The sequence below is a fragment of the Lynx canadensis genome, chromosome B4, assembly GCF_007474595.2.
Source record: "Lynx canadensis isolate LIC74 chromosome B4, mLynCan4.pri.v2, whole genome shotgun sequence".
NCBI lineage: Eukaryota > Metazoa > Chordata > Mammalia > Carnivora > Felidae > Lynx > Lynx canadensis.
The window spans coordinates 29,818,783-29,830,180 of NC_044309.1; the positions used below are offsets into that span (position 1 = coordinate 29,818,783).

The 11,398-nt window shown below is 36.5% G+C and overlaps 1 pseudogene; it reads left to right on the plus strand.

The window, feature by feature from the left end:
• Positions 1–217: 217 nt before the first annotated feature.
• Positions 218–371, plus strand: LOC115519646 (annotated as a pseudogene).
• Positions 372–11,398: the final 11,027 nt, after the last annotated feature.

The following is an 11,398-nucleotide window of genomic DNA, read 5'->3' on the forward strand; positions in this document are numbered from 1 at the left end:
GACCAGGCAGATAAGTCTGTAATTCTAGATATAAGCCATGTTCTTCAATACCAGCATTTTCAATAATAGTAAGGTGACATTTTCACTTCCCTCTGTTACTTCTTGTTTATCTCTTTATATGTATAAGTATAAATAACTTAATATATATTTGTATAATATATGAATATTATATTTATATAAATATATATCAAATATACATATTTGATATGTACATATCAGCTTTGCGCAGTGGCAGTATCGTAGCCAATGAGGTTTATCCGAGGCGCGATTATTGCTAATTGATATGTACATATCAAAAAGGAAAGGGTGACATGAGATTCTAATTGTTATATATCAATGTAAACAAGCATATAAGCATAGCTTATCTAAGCATAGCTAAGATTATTCAAACACATTCCAATATTGGTCTGTTACATATTTTTTATTAGAGACCTTATAAGATTCTAACTTTCTTAAGGGCAGTGAATATATCTTAAGTGCTTTTGTTTTTAACATAGGGCTTTACATATATGATTATATTGCTTCTGTTTACATTTAAGGTAAAATAACTACCACTCTTCTCTGACCTCATCTTAAACCATCTCCCCTTTGCTCATTGTACTTTGATCACATTGATCTTCTCTGTTTCCTGAAGTCTGACTTCACCAGGTGTGTTCTTATCTTGGAGTTTCTGTCTTTGTCATTCTGAAATGCTTTCTCTTCATATGTCTATTTCCTTCTTATCAGGTTTCAGTTTAACTATCACCTCTTTAGAAGGTCTTCCCTACCTTAAAATTTAGAATAGTCTCCCCCCGACCCTCTCCATCACATTGCCATATTTTAATTCTCCACATGGTACCGGTCACTATCTGATATTTTTCTATTTATTTTTTTCTTTGATTATTTTCTATATTCCTCCCCTAAAGTCCTAACTCCATGAGAGTAACTGCTTTGTCTACCTCACCCAGTTCCCAGAAGTACTTGACACATGCAGAGAGTAAACAATTGAATGCATGAGTAAATGCTTGTTTACTATTAACAACAAATATTATGGTTATTTCAATACCTTGTGAAGATTACAAAGCAACATTAAAATAACATCTTAAAAGGCAATTATTTAGTGTAGCTTTCATCCTTAATCTTATTCCTTAAAAATATTCCATGTGATTCTTAATAAAAACACTCAACAAACTAGGGATAGAAGGAAATCGTCTCAAAATAAAGGCAATTTGTGAAAAACCCATACTCAGTGGTAAAAAACTGAAAACTTTTCCCCTGAGATCACAAGATAAGAATGCTCAGGGGAGCGTTCTTTTCCACCACATCTATTCAATACAGTCCTGGAAGTTCCAGACAGAGTAATTAAGCAAGAAAAAGAAATAAAATGCATCCAAAATGAAAGGAGGAAGTAAAATTAGGATTGTTTGAAGAGGTCATGATCTTATTTGTAGAAAACATTAAAGATCTCTTTCTCTCTCTCATGCACACACACACACACACACACACACACACACACACACACACCTGTTAGAACTACAAATAAATCCAGGAAGGTTGTAGGATACAAAATCAATGCACAAAAACCAGTTGTATGTTTTTTGTATGTTGTATCTTTTTTGTATGTATATACATTAATCCAAAAGAGGAAATTAAGAAATCAATTCCATTTACAATAGCTTTAAAAAGAATAAACTACTCAGGAATAAACTTAATCAAGGAGGTAAAAGGCTTATACACTGAACACTGTAAAACATTGCTGAATTAAAGAAGACACAACTAAATTTTAGGACATCCCTTGTTCATGAATTGGAAGACTTAATATTGTAAAAATGTCAACCCAAAGTAATCTATAGATTCAACAAAATGTCTATCAAAATCCCAATGGCAATTTTTATATAGAAAAATTCATCCTAAAGTATTGGATTTCAAGGGAGTCTGAATAGCCAACATAACCTTGAAAAAGAACAAAGTTGAAGATTCAAATTTCCTGATTTCAAAGATATAGTAATCAAAATAGTGTGGTGCTGACATAAAGACAGACATATATAGATCAATGGAACAGACTAGAGAGACCATAAGTCCTCATATATATGGCCAAATGATTTTTGACAAGGGTGCCAAGACTATTCAATGGGGAAGGGACAGTATCTTCAACCAATAGTATTTGGAAATTTGGATAGCCACATGGAAAAGAATGAAGTTGGATCCTTACTTTACACTATATAAAAAATTAACTCAAAATGGATCAAAGATTCATAAACATAAGACCCCAAACTATAAGACTCTAAGAAGAAAACATAGGGGAAAAAACTTCATGACATTGGATTTGGCAAAGACTAGTTGGACAAAAAAAAAACAAAACAAAACCCCACATAGGCAATAAGAGTAAAAGTAGACAAATTGCACAACATCAATATTAAAAACTTCTGTGCATCAAAGGACACAATCAGCAGAATGAAGGGCAACCTATGGAATGGGAGGAAATATTTTCAAATCATATATCTGATAAGGGAGTAATATTCAGAATATATCAAGAACTTACAGGGGCTCCTGGGTGGCTCAGTTAGTGAAGCATCCAACTTTGGCTCAAGTCATGATCTCACAGTTTGTGAGTTTGAGCCCCACGCTGGGCTCTGTGCTGACAGCTCAGAGCCTGGAGATTTGGTCTCCCACTCTCTCTGACCCTCTCCCTCCCCTGCTCATGCTGTCTCTCTGTCGTTCTCAAAAATAAACATCAGAAAAAAAAAAAAAAAACTTCCACAACTCGACAAAAGTAAAAGCAAGCCAATAAAAAATGGGCAAAGAGATCAAATAGACATTTCTCCAAAGAAGATATACAAATGTCCAACAAACATATGAAAACGTGCTCAGCATCACTAATCATTAAGGAAATGTAAATCAAACCACAATGAGATACCACCTTATACCCATTAGGATGACTATTACTAAAAAAGAAAAATAAGTATTGGCAAGGAGGTGGAAAAATTGGAAACTTTGTGACTGTTGACAGGAATGTAAAATGGTGCAGCTGCTATGGAAAAAGTATGGTGGTTTCTTTGAAAATGGACAATAGATGCTCAGTCGGTTAAGCGTCAGACTTGATTTGGCCCAGGTCATGATCTTGTTCGTGAGCTGGAGCCCTGCATCAGGCTCCACGCTGATGGTGCAGAGCCTACTTGTGATTCTGTCTCTCCCTCTCTGCTCCGTCAGCGCTCTCTCTCTCTCAAAATAAATAAATGAAATTTTTAAAAAGTGGAAGATAGAATTACCATATAATCCAGTGATTCCACTTCTGGGTATATATCTATATATCTAAAGGAACAGAAAGCAGAGTCTCCAAAAGCTGTTTGTAAACCTATGTTAAAAGCATTATTCACAACAGGCAAATGGGGAGGCAACCCAGCTGTCCATTGGTGAATGAATGAGTAAACAAAATATGGTATATAATACATAATACAATGGGAATATTAATTCAGTCCTAAGAGGAAGGGAATTCTGACACATGCTACAACAGGGATGGACCTGAGGGACATCATGCTAGATGAAAGAAACCAGTCACAAAGAAACCAAATGTTGTATGAGGTACCTAGAGTAAAATTTATGAGACAGAAAATAGAAATGTGGTTGCCAGGGGCTAGGAGGCTGGGGAAATGGGGAGTTTAAACAACAACAAATGAACATAGAGTTTCAGGTTTGCAAGATAATGAGAGTTCTGGAGGTTGGTTATGCAACAATGTGAATGAACTTAATACTGTTGAACTATACACTTCAAAATAGTTAAGGGGTAGGGTACCTGGGTTGGGTCAGTCAGTTAAGTGTCTTACTTTGGCTTGAGGTTGTGATATCGGGGTCTGTGGGTTTGAGCCCTGAGTCAGGCTCTGTGCTGACAGCTGAGCCTGCTTCAGATTCTGTGTCTCCCTCCCTCTCTGCCTCTCCCCAGATTGTGCTCTCTCTCTCTCTCTCAATCATAAATAAATAAACTTAAAAATTTTTAAAAAATAGTTAAGGGGCGCCTGGGTGGCTTAGTCAGTTGAATGTTCAACTTCAGCTTAGGTCGTGGTCTCACACTTCATGGGTTCAAGCCCCATGTTGGGCTCTGTGCTGACAGCTTGGAGTCTGGAGCCTGCTTTGGTTTCTGTGTGTGTATCTCTCTCTCTGCTTCTCCCCCACTTGTGCTCTCTCTCTCTGTCAAAAATAAATAAATAAACATTAGGAAAAAAAAATTTTTTAATTGTTAAAACGGTCAATTTTATATGTATTTTATCACAATTTTTTAAATGTGTATTTCCTACTTCAATACACTGGACATGCCTAGAAACAGTAATAAGTTGGAAGCAAGGAATACTTCCGGTATCCAAATTGTTATCTACTGGAAATTCCCAACCAGTTAGAAGCTTGGAAAATGATTGATTACAAACCTGAAATAGCAAATATAGGAGATGAATTGAGACTGTTTGTGTGTGTGTGCACTTGTGTGCATACCAGAAACCAAAGAAACTATCAAGCATTAGTTGGGTTTTTTCAAAAGGACATAGGAGCCAGATTAAAAAGGCCCTTCCAACTGTTACAAATGGGACAATTTGATCATCAAAGAAAAAGTGACTACTTGATTCAAACACACTGAATTTATAAAAATTTATGAGTTCATTATTTTTAAAAAAGAAAAAAACAGGAAAGTTAAAAAACTGAACAAGCAAGAATTTTTTTTAAAAAAAGAAAAGGCCATTGGAGGTGGCTAGAGAACTAACTTCTTAGTCTGGAAACGTAATTAGAACAAAAGACTTAATCATTTATCCTCCCTTTCCTGTATAAATTAATTGACAAGGTATCTAAATTGATGTGTTTATTAAGCAAAGCTCTTTTTAAAGAAGAATGACAGCTGAGAACTACAGAGGAATGATAAAAGTAGAAAACTATTATTTGACAATCTCTATTGAAATAATTGATTCTTCTAAGAACTATTAGGGTAACGTTTAATGGAGAGCTACACACTAGAAGCATTGACTGCTTTCATCTGAACTCAGAGGTCCATCTTAGCATCACTAAAAGTGTGTCGACCAGACATGTGCTCCTTAATGTGATATGTTGTGAAGTACAGAGCACTACCTGTAAAATATTTATGCCAAAAAAAAGAGAAAAAAAATGATGCAGAATCTAATCACATTTAGATATTACTTTAAGTTAATAGGAAATACAGGGGAGGGAAAAACAATTTAGATGACACTACAAGAAAGCATCAGAAAAATCTTTGATTGTGGTATATTCTACAGGACGACTGATCTGAGTTTTATAAGGAAAGATCTTGAAAAGAAAACCTAAAAAGGTGAAGGGATTTAAGAAACCTAACTATCAAATTCAGAGTGGAACTTATTTGGATCCTGATGAACAAACCAAGTATAAAAAGATATTTCTAAGATAACTGGGGGAACTTTGAATATAGACTGAGGATTATATTAAAAAAATAATATTTCTTTTGATGGCATGTTACTGCTATTGGGATTACGTAAGAAACTTTTTTTAGGGAAATATTTAAGAGTGATAGGACATGAAAAAATGGTGAAATAATAGAATATCTCAGGGATTTGTTTTAAAATACAAGAAAAGAAAGAAAAAGATGGATGAAGTAAGCATGACAAAAGATTACTAATTATTGAACCTAGGTAGTACACACATTATTATTCAAAATAGTAGGCTTGCTTTTGTGCGTGTTTATAAATTTAGAGTTATCATATATTACAAATGCTGTATTATTAAATTGAAACATGTAATTACACCATTTCAACAAATAAAACTCCCCTTATTTTCCTGGATTTTCTTCCAATCTTATTCTAACTTTATGCCTTGAGTAGATTTGTCCACTGCACTTCATCTTTTCTGTTGTTTTTCTTTAAATTAATGGACACACCAAAGAGCTTTAATTTTAATTTAACCATAATCAGAGTAAATAAATATTAATGAAAATAATAAGGAAGGCAATTTTTATACTTTAAATTTAGTTATTAAAATTACACATTCATAAAAATATAAATTGATCACATCATCTTCTTCCTCCCACCCAAACTGAATATAAGTACCTACTTCAAAATAAATTTCCTCTTTCAAGAGAGTAAATTCTGATATCTCTGGGGAAAAAAACTTATTCTCTCAAATACCCTGGCTTTTGGACTGAAGCAAATCAATGCAGCACCAATTGTACCCTTCTGGACATTAAATAATATCTGGTGATTATAATGACATCCTTATAAAATATAAGTTTTTGGAAAAAAGAGACTACATTTTATGGTGTATAAACTATGAGTTATGTACACAATTAGTGGAAAATTGTTTTTTAAAAATGTTGAAAGCCTCCAGTTAAGGAAAGACTAAGTCATGGGGTGAAGGGTACAGCGTAGGGAATACAGTACAGCGTAGGGAATACAGTCAGCGGTATTATAATAGTGTTGTATGGTGACAAATGGTAGCCACACTTGTGAGCATGGCATAACATGTAGTTGTGGAATCACTGTGTTGTACACCTGAAACTAATGTAACATTGTGTGCCAACTATACTGTAATTTAAAAAAAAAATGTTGAATTTCCTTCTGTGAGGAGGGATTCAGTCAACCAGATAGATGTAAATGTTTTTACAAGAGTCAGACTGAGGCAGTACTGAAGATTCATTTTTAATTTATAGGTAATCTGTGTAGATAGCTAACATTGTGGAAAACAGGATTGATCTCAAAATCATATTGATGTATTAGAAAGTGAGGGAAAAATTATAATAAAAAAGGAAAGAATAAATGACAACATCAGCATAAGATAATTTATATAAACTCAAGACAGAGACCATTTGTTTACAGATTTGATAGAGATGGGTGAATGGTGACAGTGTAGAGCCATTGATAAGTGCAATCTGAAAATGGCATGCCTATACACTCCATTAATATAGAAACTGCAGCCAAATCTTTCTATAATCAAGATTTCTAAGTTTTGAAAACCACATGGACAAGTTACTAATTTGAATATAGCCTCCTAGAAATCCCATTCATGCATCTCAAAATTATTTTCAAAAATAATTCTGCTTTATATCTTTGGTACCATATCAATTTTCTCTCTTCCTTGTCGTGTATTTTCATTCCCCTCTCCCACGCTCCCAAGTGATACTAAACTGGGGAAGCAGAGGTAAAATAGAAGCTGTGGGTTTCTGCAAAGTTATGGGGATTCATATACCATTTCGATAATTTAAGTAGGACACCAGAGTACCCCAGTGGGCTGTTTCTGGGGTGGAAAAGTCTTTCCTTGCCCACTGTAGAATGCAATACAGCATGATTTAGTATGAAAGCTTGCACTCTGAAGTCAGACGAAGCTGGACTCTCATTCTGATTTTTAACACCCCCTCTCTAAGCCTTAGCTTTTTCATCTGTTAAATGAAGAGAATAATGACCTCCTTCTCAAGGTTCTTATGGACAGTAAATGAAATGAGATAATATGTGTAATGTAATCATTAAATGAAATACTGTGTGTAATGAATATAGTAATGCTGGCACATTTTTAAGCTCCCTTTATTTTATTTTTTTTATTGTTTATTTATTTATGAGAGAGAAAGAACACAAGCAGCGGAGGAGCAGAGAGAGAGAGGGAGACACAGAATCCAAAGCAGGCTCCAGACCCTGAGCTATCAGCACAGAGCTCAATGTGAGGCACGAACTCATGAACTGTGAGATCATGACCTGAGCTGAAGTTGGACGCTTAACCGACTGAGCCACCCAAGCATCCCAAACTCCTTTCTTTTTATTTTTTTTTTTAAATTTTTTAAAAAAAAAAATTTTTTTTTCAACGTTTTATTTATTTTTGGGACAGAGAGAGACAGAGCATGAACGGGGGAGGGGCAGAGAGAGAGGGAGACACAGAATCCGAAACAGGCTCCAGGCTCTGAGCCATCAGCCCAGAGCCCGATGCGGGGCTCGAACTCACGGACCGCGAGATCGTGACCTGGCTGAAGTCGGACGCTTAACCGACTGCGCCACCCAGGCGCCCCAACTCCTTTCTTTTTAAAACCTCTTGGAATATTGGGGTGCCTGGGTGGCTCAGTTGGTTGAGTGTCAGACTTTAGCTCAGGTCATGGTCTCACGGTTGGTGGGTCAAGCCCCACATCGGGATCGTGGGTTCGAGCCCCAAGTCGGGCTCTGTGGTGACAGCTCAGAGCCTGGAGCCTGCTTTGGGTTCTGTGTCTCCCACTCTCTCTTGGCCCCTCCTCCACTCGTGCTCTGTCTCTCTCTCAAAAATAAATAAACATTAAATTTTTTGTTTGTTTGTTTTTTTGTTAAATCCTCTTGGAATACCACAAATGTACCTCGCTTCCAGTCTCATTGACCTGGTTGGGCAGTGGCAACCATCTTTGGGCATTGTTCAGTACTGTGAATGCTGAAGAGGTCTTTGTTTTGTCCTGTAATGACTTGTGTGTATGGTCTGGTTAGGTCCTTTCAGAAAGCTATCTATAACACTGATCAGGTCAGAGCAGTGGGACCCAGTTAACTTGGTGAAAGTTCAGATAGGATCCACTGGGAAGGTTAAAGGACTAAAAGCTAAATGAAAAACAGAGCAAATGGGTTTATTGAACCAGGGGGAGTGGAGGCTGGTTACTGACAATACTTGTCAAGTTCCACTGGGCTGTTATGTAAAGTAGAAGCACTCAACCATTTTGGTGCTGTGAAAAATGATACATATGCCATACTGTCCCTGGGGACCACACTCTACACACCGAAATTGGCACATGAGGAGCATATCTTTCAAGAGATTATACTTGAATATAATCAGGAAGCAAAAATAGGAGAGAGGTGAGAAAAAAATGGGAATACATCAAATCGGGGTCTTAGTGGCTGTCTTTGCTCTTTAGAGCCCGCCTCAGTTGTGAGGAAATTTGACTCCAGAGATATCAGAGTCACTTACTGGTGTTCCCAGTTTAACATTCACAATTTTCATTGATGTTTAGCCACTAGACTAGAAACTGGAGTAAGCTTTGCTGAGGTGAAATTTGGATTCCTGCAGGCAAGTGTTCAGGACTGAGTCAGCAGCCGCAGCTCAGCACAGCCTGAGTGTTGTTCTCCCTTTGTCACTGAAAACAGTAACTTCAGTAAAAGGCAAAAATATATATATATTTTTTACAGAAAGTGGAAGTTTACAATAAATTAAACATCCTGATGTAAAATTGTTGGTGTGTGAGGGGGAAGGTAGTTCTGTAGGGAAGAAAGTAAAAGCAAATGCCCTAGCCAGTTAAAATTGCTCAAGTGAGAGATAAAGCTTCAGGGATAGTTAAATGACTGGTGATTTTATGTGTCTATGGCCAGAAAACACCCAACACCTGATGAAAATTAAATGCTTTAGTGCTACTGGAATACCCAGACCATCTCTGACATACATCTCGTGAATGTCAAGTCTACTGCAGTGATGTCCAGGGTGATGTACAGTTCGGCTGCTTCCCAGTGGGGAAGCACAGTATAAACCCAGCCCTTGGATTCTGGTTAAAGAAAACAAAGAATTGTTGAGTAGTGTTAAAAACAAGGCAACAGGCCCCCAAATAGAGTCACTTATGCTAAGCCCCACATCACCAAACCCAGATTTGACTTAATTACAGTTTTGGCTCTCCCAGAAATGGAATCTTAAACCAGTCAATCAAAAATCACCACATCACCAGTAGTTAGGTAATCTGCCCAAGAGACCCCTGCCATGTCCTAAAGAAAAGTGACCTTGCCATAACCAGTCTGCTTTTTTGTCTCGCGTAACTTCCCTGCTCCCATCTGCCTATAAAAGTCTTTCATTTTGTACAGCTTATTCAAGCTCTGTTCTATCTGCTCGCGTGAATGCTGCCTGGTTCATGAATTCTTTTATAAAGCCACTAAGATCTTAAAATTTACTCCTGTGAATTTTGTTTAACAGTAGGAATTAGTCACTGAAGTGAAATAATCATCTCTGGAGATCTTTACAAACAGGCTATATTCTTATTTGCCTCTAAGCAGTCAATTCATACTTCAAGCCTGAGGCACAAGTTAAATGGTTTCTTATCCCTCCCTAGGCCTTTTGATTTTCAGAAGTATGAATGCTCTTTCCCTTGGGCTATTAAAAAGAAACATTTTGGCTAGCACTAGGATGGCAAAGCAGAAAGCTTTTTTTCAGATGTTACAAGAAATAGTGACTATTTTTGTAAAAGATTACATGTATTTGAGCCCACAGCATTATCAACAGGTTGACTAATCTGAGACAGGCCTGTGATGTAAATTACAACTGCTGTCTCAAGCATGTTAAAAGTCTCGCAGCTGGTAAATCAGGATGTTATGCAAAAATAGGTGGGAAGGAAATAGCTTTGTTGCTATTCCACTTTGATTATATTTTGATTAGATGTGATTAGATTTTGATGTTACCAGTGTCAGGTTAACCTGCACTTATATTTTGAAATTGTGAACCTTCTGTAACTAGTGGAAAAAAAGTCCTTCCCCACACTCTGTAATCATAACGTCATTTGTAAAATAAGATGATATTGACTCTATTTACAGGTAGATTTGCAGTTTGGTTTTGAGCTTGCCACACTGCCAGTAGAGATTTAAAAGAATTTTCAACTCCAAATTTTATATTTGGATATTACTGTATGTTTTCTTAGAAAATGCAATCTACATCACCTAGTTTTTTTCTCCTTAAAGGACTTTTAATAATATTTTGTTTTATAAACTAAAAATATAGATATACTGATAACTCTTCTTTTTTCCAACTTATGAAACTTGGAAGACTTGAAAGTCAACTATGAGAGGCAGAGAAATTAGGCTGGAGAAAGGGGAAATTAATATAGAGGTGATTCAAAAGGGGTAATGAGAGTGACAGGCAAAACCCAAAGCACAAAAGACATACAGGATGGCTCAAAAGGAAACAACCAGAAGGTGAAAAGCAAAATTTCTACACGAAAGGACAAAGGAAAAGGTAATAGCTTTTATAAAGAGCTGCTTAGACTTGAGATCTGTGGTTATGACTTGAGACCAACCTACAGCGTCATCTTTATGTAGGGGATATAAGAAAGGGCTTGGCTAGATTTAGTTAAAAAAATATTTTTAATGTTTACTTTATTATTTTTTTGAGAGAGAGAGAAAGACAGAGCATTCGTGGGGGAGGGTCAGACTGAGAGGGAGACACAGAATCTGAATGAAGCAAGCTCCAGGCTCTGAGCTGTCAGCACAGAGCCTGACATGGGGCTGGAACTCACAAACCGTGAGATCTGAGCTGAAGTCAGACTTCATATGGAAGTGTTTTTAGGTCCTATTTGACAGAAATATCTCAGATGCTCTTCAATATTGTAGCTTTCCATGTCAGAACTGAAAGGTAAAATACTACTTTCGTTAAGATTTTTTTATTCATTTATTTTGAAAGAGAGAGAGAAAGAGAGAGGGAGGGAGAG